This window comes from Macrotis lagotis, chromosome X (genome assembly GCF_037893015.1).
Source record: "Macrotis lagotis isolate mMagLag1 chromosome X, bilby.v1.9.chrom.fasta, whole genome shotgun sequence".
NCBI classification, from domain to species: domain Eukaryota; kingdom Metazoa; phylum Chordata; class Mammalia; order Peramelemorphia; family Peramelidae; genus Macrotis; species Macrotis lagotis.
The window spans coordinates 347,025,110-347,038,351 of NC_133666.1; the positions used below are offsets into that span (position 1 = coordinate 347,025,110).

Sequence of the window (13,242 nt, forward strand, 5' to 3'; positions counted from 1 at the left end):
AATAACACATTATGCTTAAAAACACTTGCTTCCTACCTGTCGCTTGCATTCAGGGAACCACAAGCAGACAGGTTTAGATGCCATAAAGTGGGCATAAAAGCAACTTATATATAATAAAGCTTAAATGTTGCACTGTTTCCAGATTGTCAAAGACCTTAAATAGGATTGGGGTTCTATTCTAGAGGGAAAAAACGTACTATAGAAGGTCTAGAGTAAGGACCTGATACAGTCAAATTTGTACCTCGAGTGACATTACTTTGGTGGTTGTATGAGAGATGCATTAGATCGGAGAGTAGATGCCATGAGTATAACAAGAAAGGCATCATTTTAGAGTTTTTGGAAAGGAGTCTGTTTAAGAAGATAAGAAAGATAGGAAGAAATTAGGTTTTCCATATATATATATATTAATTATCTATCTATCTATCTATCTATCTATCTATCTATCTATCTATCTATCTATCTATCTATATGTCTTTTGTTCCCTACTCAACTCTGTGTCTTTTTCTTCCTTTAATTCCTTCAATAACTATCCATAGATGCTCAATAAGTATCCATTAGGGAATGAAAGAAATTTTAGGGTGATGCAAAGAAAATGGACAGGTACATAGTGAACATGAATAAAATATAGTCTGTTTAACTAACAAAGACTAATAAGTCTAACTGAGAAGTGTTAAGAGCCAGAACTAGCATGGTCGACCTATAAGTAGAGAAAAGGGGATAGAGACATATATCATCATATTTATAATCAACAAGATAGTATATATGATGCAGTTGGGGATATAAAGGACAAGAAAGTATAAAAATAGTCATCCTTCAGTATTGAAGAGGACCATGATGACCAACCAAGTGACTAATGGTGTGATTTGCTCAATTATGTTTATTATATTAGGGTGTGTACTGTGCAACATATTTTTATCACTTGGCTTTACCAGAATCATTCCACCCCATGACCTGATTGATAGGAACTATTGAAGATGGTCTGGCAGCTATAGATAACTCAAAGCAAATCTAGTTGAATGAAAGGATAGTGATTTTTTTTGACAGAAAAATGGATGTTTGCAAGATAAGTGGGTTCGGGGTAAAGATAAACTCATTTTAAACCTTTTGAGTTAGATATATAATTAGAATTAGGCAGCTTGGTAGTACAGAGGATAGAGTATCAGATCTCACCTCATACACTTACTAGGTGTGAGACCTTGGGCAAATCACACAACTCTGATTGTCTCAGTTTCCTCATCTGAAAAAGAACTGGAGAAGGAGGCAGAAGATCACTCCAATATCTCTGTCAAGAAAAACCCAAATGGGATCATGCCAGGTCAGACACAACTAAAAATAAATGAACAACAGCAAGTAGAGAGTTTTTGATGTGAGAGTTGTTCAGGAGAGAGATTGGGCTTTAGTGTACATATCTATATCTTTTACATATCTCTATAGACTTGTGTGTATATTTATGAGAGAGGGAGAGGGAGAGGGAGAGGGTGAGGGAGAGAGAGAGAGAGAGAGAGAGAGAGAGAGAGAGAGAGAGAGAGAGAGAGAGAGAGAGAGCAAAAACTTTGAGAAATTTATAGAGAAGTCCCAGTGACTGAAAAGGAATTGCCTGAGAGATACAAGGAAAACCAGAAGAAAGCAAGAGGAGATACGTAATCTACAGGGTATTCAACAGCATCAAATGATGCAGACAGGTGAAAAGGGAGGAGAATTTTCTCTTTCTTTGTGGTAGAGGTTTACATAGGACTATTGTCATTTTTAACTTCCATCAAATAACTTGTTTTCTCAATAGGGGGAGTGTAGTGGGAGGAAGTGAGAGAATTTGGAACTCAAGGGTTTCGAAGTAAATGTTGAAACTTGCCTTTGCATGTAATTGGGTAAAAATCTAAAAATAAAATAAATTTTTTTAAAAAAGAAAAAGAATGAACATTAAGAGTAGAACACTGGATTTAGCAATTAGAAGTTCACTGATTGCTTTGGAAAGAATAATATTAGTTGAGTATTGAGGCAAGAGAAATCAGATTTCAAGGATTTAAATGGAAAGCCTCTCCTATTGCTCCTTAATTTTCCCTTTGAGACCACCACCATTTAATCCTGTATATCTCCTGTTGATACATAGTTGCTCATATTGTCTTCTCTCATTAGACTATTAGTTCCCTGAGAACAGGATTTTTGTTTGTGTTGTTTTGTTTTTTTAATTTTCACTGTATTTTACCCCAATGCCTCAAATACAGTAGGAATTTGATAAATATTACTTAACTGATTGATGGACTGCTTGGGAATAGAGGAAATGAATCCTGACTGCTGAAAAGGCAGCAGCTTGCCGACATGAAAGGCTTACAGGAAGATTTTTAAGGGTATAGAATATTTGAAGTTAAGAGGAAAGGAATCAGTAATTATGAAAAGATTAAAGAATATTGAGAGATAGGGAATAATAGAAGAGTCTAACTGCCAAAGGAAATAGAAGATATGATAGGTATTATTCTGTTTTTTTTTAAGAAAAAGAAGTCCAGACAGGTTCATTGATTTGCTCATAATCACACAGCTGGATGAAGAAAAGATACAAATTTATGCCTTTTCTGACTCTTAGTTTAGTCCTCTTTCCACTAAATCATACAACCTCCCTTTACTGTTATTTTTAGATTAGCAAAAATGGAGAAAATTGTATCAAAATGGCATCAGAAGACATTTATGAGATTTGTTAAAACCTCTGGTGTTGCCCATCTCTTCATATAGTAATATTAGAAAATTACTTTCCAGTTACAATATTACTTCTTTTCAAAGAATAGATATGAAAGCATTAACATATTAGCAAGGTTCTGGCTATACTTTTTAAAATTTTTGTTGTTTTCCTTTAAGAAGGTGCTTTTAAAAAGAAAATGAAATAAAAAGGTGAGCAGCTAATACACTCTACTCCCAAGATCTCATGAGTCTTAGCTCTGCCTTGTGTTATGCTGAGTAAATTATTTAATATTTTTGAGTCTCCATTTTCTCATCTGTAAATTGAGATTCTTAATGAACTACTTGGACCAGTTAGGTGGTACAGTGGCTAGAGTGTCAGGTCTGAAGATGGGAAAACCTGATTTCAAATCTGGCCTCATAGGCACTTAATCATTTTTGTCTCAGTTTCATCCTCTGTAAAATGACTTAGAGAAGGAAATAGCAAGCCACTCCTGGTATCTTTGTCAAGAAAGCCCCAATAAGACTCACGAAGAGTGTGATATGACTAAAAACAACCACACAATCAACTACCTACTCAGGCAGTTTCTGTGAGCAACAAATGAGGTAATGTATAATGTCGTAAACATCAAGTGCTTCTATATACTAAAAATATGAATTAAATTTTTAGCCCAAATTATCCTAACCAGAGATCCTTTATATTTGTATTTTACTTTGCTTGTCTGCAGATACATACTAAATAATTCTAAATTACAAATACAGTAGAAGAAAATCATGTAAAAGTAGTTCATAAGACATTAATGATAATACTAATTATAACTTTTATATAATTCTTTTTTCTTTTTTATGCAAAGAATTTTATATTTTATATTTGTTATTACATTTTATCTTCAATCCCATTTTCTGATAGGAGTTAAATGACTTGGAAATGATCACAAGTCATTTATGTCCAAGTCTGGATTTGATCTCACATCTTTCTTACTCTGATTAGTGCTCCATTCATTACACCACTTAGCTATCTAAAACTAGTATACTAAACTATCAATATATACTTTTTGAGGTTAGATAATCCTTTCTTGTAGGATTAATCCTCACTTCTTCATTCAATGGATAACATAATACTTTGTCTAGAAACATGGACTGTGTATTATATAATACCTATGAATACCAAGACAATACATGGATTCATACAGAATATAAAGAAAAAACTGCAGAGCAAATCCCCAAAGTCTCAGAGAGAATTTTAGAGGGTATTTTGAATTGCTCTTTCAATGTTAAAAAGCAAAGACCCTTAAGGTAGGTAGATATTTTATTCATTCAAATAGTTGGAAATCTTTGCAGAAAGTAAATGGAATAAATCTTTAATGAATATCTCAAGAATTGTTCAGTTTTTATAAAGGTCTGGAAGAAAGAAAGATCACTCTATTTACTTTTATCAGTCATTAGCAGCTTAACTGCCTAGCAAATTGAATTATGTATGGCATGCTATTCAGATCCCCAATATGACATGCCACAGCTGTTGTCTACTTCCTGATATATTCTACAAAATAACAACAAAAAGGAACTTAACAAAGATGTGAATTCTTTTTTTTTTTTTTTTTTTTAGGTTTTTGCTAGGCAATGGGGTTAAGTGGCTTGCCCAAGGCCACACAGCTAGGTAATTATTAAGTGTCTGAGGTCGGATTTGAATTCAGATACTCCTGACTCCAGGACCAGTGGTCTATCCACTGCACCACCTAGCTGCCCCAAAGATGTGAATTCTAAAGAAAAAAAAAAACACAAGACACACTATTGGATGCGATCTCTTCAACATACTGTCACTGCATATAGTCATTAAAATTTCCATTGGAAACAGGATGAAGAAAGTTTGAACTTTTGCTTGACTTGAGATTTTGGACACTGTGAGTTTCTTTTGAATAAGATATTATTTTGAGAAACAACAGTAAACCCAAAAGAATAAGTAATAATGAGAACTTTTAGCATTATTAATAAAGAATACTCCAAAGAACTGAAACTCATCACAATGTTAATGTCAGATAAATGCATGCCATGTTACTTCCTTGACTTCTGTGGCTATTTACTTATGAGGAAGATAATACTATCTCTTTTTTCTGTTAACAAAGAGTAGAGAACAAAAATGGAAAGTGGCAGTCACTGTCAGTGCCACTCACTCTATTTGATGGATTTTACCTGATTTTTTAATGGAAAATTATTAGAGAAGAGTGAGGAAGTTACCTGTGTGTCAAAAAAGGTTGTGATTTTTTTTCACCTGTAGACAAAACCTGCTTTTACCTTATAAATTATAGATAAAATAAATGAAAATGGTAAATTTGCACATAGAATTAAATCTGAATTCCTGTCCCTCTTTCCAAATTCTACAATAAATACCTATCTTGACTGGAAAAATACAAGAATAAAACTGCTATTTTTTTCTTTTTTCCTAGCCCAGATCAGTGAAGGGATACAGAGAAACCTGTAGACCCTTGGGATGGGATCTATGCAGAAATTTAGCAGTCCAGTTTAGAGAGAAGCTGGGCACCAAGACAAAGTCTCGAATACTTTGCAGAGGTGGCTAAACTTGTACAGAGTGCTAGAATAGATCAATTGGCAGCTCTGTTACTTAGGACACAGTTGTGGGTTACATGATGATGACTCCTAATTAGAGTTGGAAAAAGAAGACCATGATATCAGGCAAGTCATACCTTGACAGACACATGAATCGGATTTGAGTGAGGGGGTGCGGTGATAAGTCACCAGCCTCACTTTTTCCTCCAGAGTCATGTGGGTCCATCCAGTGGTCAGATATGAATCAGGATGACTGGAGTTGGAGATGGCCCTGGATGTGAGGCAGTCAGGGTGAGTGACTTGCCCAAGGTGACACAGCTAGTAAGTGTCATATCTGAGGCCACATTTGAAAGCAGGTCCTCCTGATCCAGGACTGGTGCTCTATCCCCTGGGCCAGCTAGTTATAAGGAAAACTGAGAAGTTGTGCATGGGAGTTCAGATATAAAGTAAGAACTGAGTGCCAAGCCTATTCCCTTTATTAATAAGTAAGGAGCAAATTCAAAAGCAAATGACAACTATATTATTATAACTCCAGGAGTGGAACTGCATCTAAGGGTCAGCTTCCAGCATAATCTGAAATTTTCAGTAGAGTAACCAGGCAAGTATCCTAGATCAAAGGGAAGTTTGCAGTTTTATCACTCTGAACCAGCAGAGCTTTCCAGATTACTAATAGTGATTAAGTCTACTAGAAATCTATTGGGACTCTGCCTGGACCAAGTCTATAAATGTGTTGTTCAGATCCAAACCCAGGCCAGGAACTCTCAGAGCTCAGACAAAGGGGCAGGAATCAGATTTTGTCTTTGATCATAATAGTTTGGCACTGGGAGCTTGTAGATAACTAGACCAGGCTGGATGTCGGAGTGACACACTATTCTAAGAAAATAATAGCAAAAAATTAGAGAATACAAAGTCAGCCCAGACTTTTCCTCTAAAAGTACAAAGAGTCTGACTAATATAATGTTTGAAATCAAGGAAAAAGTCTGGAAGGACAAGAACCAAAAAATTATTTCTGTTATAAAAAAGCTATTATGGTGACAGGGACACTCAACTCACAAACCCTGAAAAATAAAATAGCCATCTATAAGTGATGTCTAAAAACATACAAACAACATACATCTTGGGCACAACTTCAAGAAGAGCTCCTGGTAGAGATGAAACAAGAGTTTGTTTTTCTAAACAGTTAGAAAAATTTTAAAATATAACTGAAATGAGAAAGAGAAAAAACATGGGAAAAATGAGAGCTATGGGGAAAAGAATTAGGAAGGTCATTAACAGAGCTGGGCATATAAGGGGCAAAATCTTATTTGAACAACAAACTCTTTGAAAGCTAGAAAGAGCCAAATAGAAGATAATGATTCCATTAAGACAAGATAAGATATTTAAAAAGTCAAAAGAGAAAAGATAGAACAAAGTGTAAAGTTTCTCACAGCAAAAACAACAGTCCTAGAAAAGAGATCAAGATATCACATCTCTCTTTTGTGGGTCAAGTGCAGAAGAAGGTTGCCTATTTCTTTTCTTTATTTTCTTTTCTTTCACTCTTTTTGGCACTGTCAATAACCCTCTTCTCTTTGAAACCCTCTTCTTTTTAAAAAAAAATTATTTATTTAAGGCAATGGGATTTGAGTGACTTGCCCAAGGTCACACAAATAGGCAATTATTAAATGTCTGAGTCCTTCTGACTCCAGAGTCAATGCTCTATCCACTGCACCACCTAGCTGCCCTGAAACCTTCTTCTTGCTAGGTTTCTGGACACTATACTGATTGTCCTCTTAATTGTCCTAACACTCCCCAATATTATTTAGTAGATATTCAGACAGTTTTTGTCTGCTAAAGGCAGCCAGGTGGCAGGGTGGATAGGATGCTGAGTCTGAAGTTAGGAAGATCTTCATTCAAATTCTGTTTCAAAACTAGCTGGTTGACCATCAGTAAGTCCCAACCTCTTTTTGCCTCAGTTTCCTCATCCATGGAATTGGGATAATAGCAACTATCTCAGGTTGCTATTAGGATCAAATGACATAATATTTGTGAAACACAACACAATATCTGACATATGGTAGATATTATATAAATGCTTATTCCCTTTTCACTAAAGGTGGGTGTCCCCTAAGTCTCTGTCCTGGAGTCCCTGCACTCAGAGTGAGCTCATTAGCTCCCATGATTCAATTGTCATATCCATGCTGATGATTCTCAGTAGTTATTCATTCTTAATATCTTCTAACCTCCAAACTCATTTCCATGAGTCAAAGTACCATATAGTTAATTCTTCTTAAATGTTTATTGACTGACTGAAATATATTTCAATTAACAGGGAATAATCAACAGGGAACAAAAGAGAAAGAAGAGAAAAATGGAGAATAAGAAGAATAAAAAGTGAGGGATTAGTCCCAAGCAAAACAAATTCAAATTAACAGTGGTCAAAAATATTTATTACAACTATTTTACTTTTTTTTTGTCAAAGAACTGAAAGTTTAGGCAATTACCTGGATATGATAGGCCAACTTTGACTTTAGCCTGTTAGATACAGATCTCTGCTCCAAGTCATTCAATGTATTACTCTAAAATGTACTGCACCCCACCCCCTTTTTTTTAGCTCTCCTTTATATATTCTTTTCCTCCATTACAATGTCAGCTTCTTGAAGGCAGAAACTTTGTTGTTTATTAGTATTTTAATCTCCAGTGCTGGGCAAAGTACTTAGCAAGTATCAATACATGGGCAAGTAAGCTCTGTCTTTCCCTGTATCTCTTTCTTTCTATTCTTCCCTTCCCTCCCTCCCTCCCACCCTTCCTTCCTTCCCTTCCTCCCTCCCTCCTTCCTTCCTTCCTTCCTTCCTTCCTTCCTTCCTTCCTTCCTCCATTCTTCCTTCTTCCCACCTTCCTACTTTCCTTCTATCATTTTCTTTCTCTCTTTCAAAAAAATATATGAATAAAAGTCATGATTTTATCCCCATGTTCCTAAGCTATTCCTATTAAATCATTAAAGAGTAAACATTTTTGTGATTTAATGCTGCTGAATCACTATCAATTGCTGTAAAAAGGGAACACTTTATGAGATCATGTCCTGAAATCACTTTCCTCTATCTACAGATGACAAGTAGGTTTTGGATACATTGCAACATTGCACACGATAGAATTTCTTAATCTATGATTCCTGGAATTGAAAAGGTCACACATGAAACACAGAAATGCAACTTCTTATTTTACCAAGAGCTAAATGTCATATAAATGTTCTGCTTGAGCTGATGGACAAAATGAAGAGTGAATAATGCTTCATCAACTGACTAGCATTATAGAATGACTCATACTTCAAGGTGTCATGTTTCAGAATGATTGCCCTGGTAATAGCTTCAACACAAATGAGCAATCTAGCAATATTGGCATGCTCTGGTTTTATGTTGAGCAAAGACATAGGTCACAGAGGCTGATGCTTTCAGATAGTTTTTCCATGGGGAACTCTTTCCAAGTTGCAGAATTCTGAGTAATTCAGAGAATCTGGGATCATCGTCCATTTATTGTTGAGTACCAAGCACAGAGACCACTAATCAGGGTTTGAAGGTATTTAAGGAACCTTAACTTTCTTGTAGGATTGTTAACTGAGAAAATTAAGGTATAAATATGAACATGCATTCTAGCTATTGGCTATGTTGTAGTAAAAGGAATTTCCTCATCTGAATGTCCTTATATGAAAAAAATTTAAGTTCTAGATCAAAACAAACATTGCTTAAAAATCATAACATTTCAAAATTGATAGCCTTTCTCATCCAATTCTTGCCTAAACCTTACACCAATCTGTCATATCTCTCCCTGCAAAGTAATCATACAAGTTCTACTTAAAAATTGTCGATGATATTTCCCATGTCTATTCCTGAGGCAGTGCATTTCATCTGTCTCTCAGTAAATTCTAGTGTTGGTTGTCATTGATCTCTGTGAGCCTGAGATTACAGATACAAAGGATACAAAGTCAAAATGAAAACTAGTACCTGCCCTCATTGTACCTATAAAGAAACCTTAAGACAGAGGTAGAATGATATTGTTAGGGCCAGCTAGGTGGATAGAGCACTGGCCCTGGAGTCAGGAGTACCTCAGTTTAAATGCCACCTAAGACACTTAATAATTACCTAGCTGCGTGGCCTTGGGCAAGCCACTTACCCCATTTCCTTGCAAAAAAAACTTAAAAAAAGGATATTGTTAATGTTCTGTCATATCTAATTCTTTTGTCCATGGAGTTTTCTTTTTCTATTTTTTCTTTGGTTTTTGCAAGGCAAAGGGGTTAAGTTACTTGCCCAAGGCCACACAGCTAGGTAATTATTAAGTGTCTGAGGCCGGATTTGATGTCAGGTACTCCTGACTCCAGAGCTGGTGCTCTATCCACTGTGCCTCCTAGCTACCCTGAGTGATTTTAATGGAATAGGATCATTTCCCTTCTGGAAGCTATATTGAGAAGTTCACTGCCTAGAGAGAGAGAGAGAGAGAGAGAGAGAGAGAGAGAGAGAGAGAGGTTCAAAGATGCTATAGAGACTCCTGGGTGATATAAAACATGGAGAATAAAAAGAGCTGTAGATATTGGGTCAATTTGTTTTACTTGGGGCTATAGCTTGAAGCACCAGCTACCTTAACTACCTTAATTTCTTTAGCTAGATAGACCTATTTCCTCATTTTGTACTTGTATAACTGATTTTATTTTTCTAACTCAAGGTATGTTATCTTTTTAAAAAAATTTCAGCTTAATTTTGTCTATCATTACAGCTTATCATAGTCTTTTCGGCATCTAGATCATATATATGATGGAAAAAGTGTTGGATCCAGAGATAGGAAGATCTGCAATCGCATCCAGCCTCACATTCTTGATAGCTGTGTGAGCCTGGCTCAATCACCTAAAGTCTGTCTTAGGTTCCAGCATCTAATCATAGAATGGTTGCAAATAGATGTGGTAACTTCAGGAGAAATCTAATTTTTGTAAACACCAGAAGACAACAAAGAAGAATGACAGTTCTTTATGAATAGGGTCAATGTGTTATAGTGATCTCCGTTTATCAGAAAGAAAGAGTATTGATCACATAACAATTAATAAAAAATAAGTCACTAATAGTTACTAGATATTTAATTGATAATTTGGTGAATGATTCTTTAAAAGATTTAGCACAATACATGAACTAAATGCTATACATTGCTGCTGACAGAAACAAGTATAGAAGAAATATTCCTACACTAGAGTTGAAAATACATCTGACCTATATAGAGAAAAATCAAATTTTGTTTATAATAATATGGTTTATAGCTCACATTAAAATTAGTTTTATATCCAGTATTATTTTCCTCAGTAAAATGGACTCATTCAAATCCCAGATTAAAATATTTTAGTAAATAATGTAAAATTCATAAATGTTGCATATTAATATAACCATGAATCACATTTACATGATTACTTATGATCTGTGGTTATAGGTCATCTTATACTCATAGAAAAATTTCTCTCACCACGATTTCCCTGTCTGTTCAAAGTATATACTATATTACATAAAGAAAATAATATGTTATTTTCCACTTTGCACCAATAATAGAATAGCAATCAAAATGGTATACTTTGTTTCCTGAATGGTAAAAATCCAATCACGGGAAAATTACTATTATGGTGACCATCAATTCACTTGTTTACTATAAATGAGAACATGGACATCCAACCTCTGGAAATAATCATGTATCAGCTTGTATATTATATCCATAAAAAGAAATACTGTATGGCAAGCAAAATAGTCTGTTTGAGCCAAAATTGCCACTGTCTGAAGTGTAAATAGATAACTATTTTAGAAGATATGCTAGTTTGAGAGAATCAAGATTTTCTCTAGCAATGAATGACTATTACATTAGTTCATAAAACACTATAATAATACTATGTAAACATTTTTGCTTTTTATCTAAATCTTTTCATTTCATAAACTATAGCAATAGTGTCCCCTTTTCATAAGAGGATCCTGTGAATTTATGTGCAAATGCTTGTACACCTGCATCTTGTTTATAAGAACCTTTAGTGAATGCCTTAGCTAATTATAGATATGTAAATTTCTTTTTTTAATGCCAAAAATACTTAAAAGCAATTGAGGAATATGCTAGCAGTTATACCCGTTGTTGAATGATCTATTAGATGAACTAGGTAAAATTATAAAAGATACCAATGAAGTTCAGGATTAATAATGTGCTTATTATTCATAGATGCGAGAAAAGGGCAACAGATTGTTAAAATTTTGAATCTCTATTAGATTAAGAAACTTAAACTGAAAAATGTGAAATGCAAAATAAATTAACATCTATTGAAACATTTCATAGGGTATTTATTCATTGCAGAAAAATTAGATTTTTAAAAACAAATCTGGTAAAATGTCAAAACTTGGCACAGAAAATCCCAAATTACATTGTAAAATAGTCTAAAAGTATTATCTTTCTTTTAATATAAACATTGATTTTAGACCAGAGAATTATGAATCACAATAAAATTGTTTTAAAGCACAGATGTAAGATGGGTGTAGCTATTCGTTTTATAAAGTTATGTGTTGGCAAAAATTATTTAACCCTTAATGATTTGGTCATTTCTTTTTCTTTCTTTTTTTATGTTTTTTTTTTCTGCAAGGCAAATGGAGTTAAGTGGCTTGCCCAAGGCCACACAGCTAGGTAATTATTAAGTGTCTGAGGCTGGATTTGAAATCAGATACTCCTGACTCCAGGGCTGGTGCTCTGCCACCTAGCCACCCCAGATCTGGTCATTTCTTTAAAAAAATGCCTCACAGCATTTTTGTGAGGAAAATTCTTAAAATACTACATACTTTCACTTGCTGAAGTGAAAAAAATATTTTTCACTTATTGCACTGAGAGCACTTTGTTAGGTGTTAACAGATAACAGAAAATTTAATATCTTCACTAATATAAGTCTCATAAACACAAATGTTGAACATTATAATACACATCATATGTCAAGTGCATTAAGTAGATGCAAAAGGAAAAAAAAAGAATATAAATGATATAGAAGAGATAGTTTGCTACCAAATAGGGTATCAAAAAAAGATTTTACAGAGGAGGTGGCACTACAATTGGGCTTTAGAAAATGAGTAGCAATTCACCACCATTAATAATAATAGCAAGAATCTATAAGGCACTTCAGGGTTTTCAAAGTGTTTTATAAATATTATTTCATTTGATCTTCATAAAAAAACTGAAAAGAGGTAAGTTATTATCTTCACAGTAAAGTTAAGGAAATTGAGTCATATTGAAATTAGATAACTTGTCAACTTTTACAACGAGTAAAAGTTTTTGAGTCAGCGATTTAACTCAGGTCTTCCTGACTCCAAGGCCAATATTCTATTCCCTGTCCCACCTTCACAGAGAAAGAAGAGGCAAGCATCCAGTGAAGTCACAGAACTCTTCCTCAGAATGAGTGTCTAAGGTCAGTCATTCTCCATAGTAGTCAGCTTACCTGTACTTAATTACCGAAACTTCTGGCCAACCAGAGCAGCCCCTAGAGACTCAGTCTTTTTGTCAGTCTCCATAGCCCCTTACTTTGTCCCTATTCTACCCTTTCACTTTCCCTTCCTATTACTTCTTCATTGTTTTGTAATAATTCTACCACTGATTAAACTTCTATGGACAATAATAACGTACCCAAATTCATTTCTCATTGAAGAATCTATTGCAAACCTGTCATTCTCTTCTTATGCTAATGATTCTGAATCCTCAATTGTTACTGATCAAATCCTACCTTTGGTCACCCACTGACTACTCCCTTATTTCTATTTGCATTCACTCCAGTCCAACCAGGCCCCAAACCCTTTCCACTGTGCTTTGTGTAAAGCATGTCACAAAGAGGCTTTTCCTTTAAACTTGTTTCTTTCCTGCTCTTTTCCTCTACATGCATTCACTGAGACAGTCTTCCTGATAACACAGCTTCTTTAATCTCTCTTTACAGCTTTGGCTACACTTTCCTCATACCCTGCCCACCTCTCTGCTGTAATATGCCTGGCTTTC

At 34.8% G+C, this 13,242-nt stretch overlaps 1 protein-coding gene across 3 annotated transcripts in view; it reads right to left on the reverse strand.

The window, feature by feature from the left end:
* Nucleotides 1-13,242, reverse strand: part of CTNND2 (catenin delta 2) — a 1,202,081-nt gene that overhangs the window by 311,981 nt on the left and 876,858 nt on the right. The gene's annotated exons all lie outside the window — the stretch shown is intronic.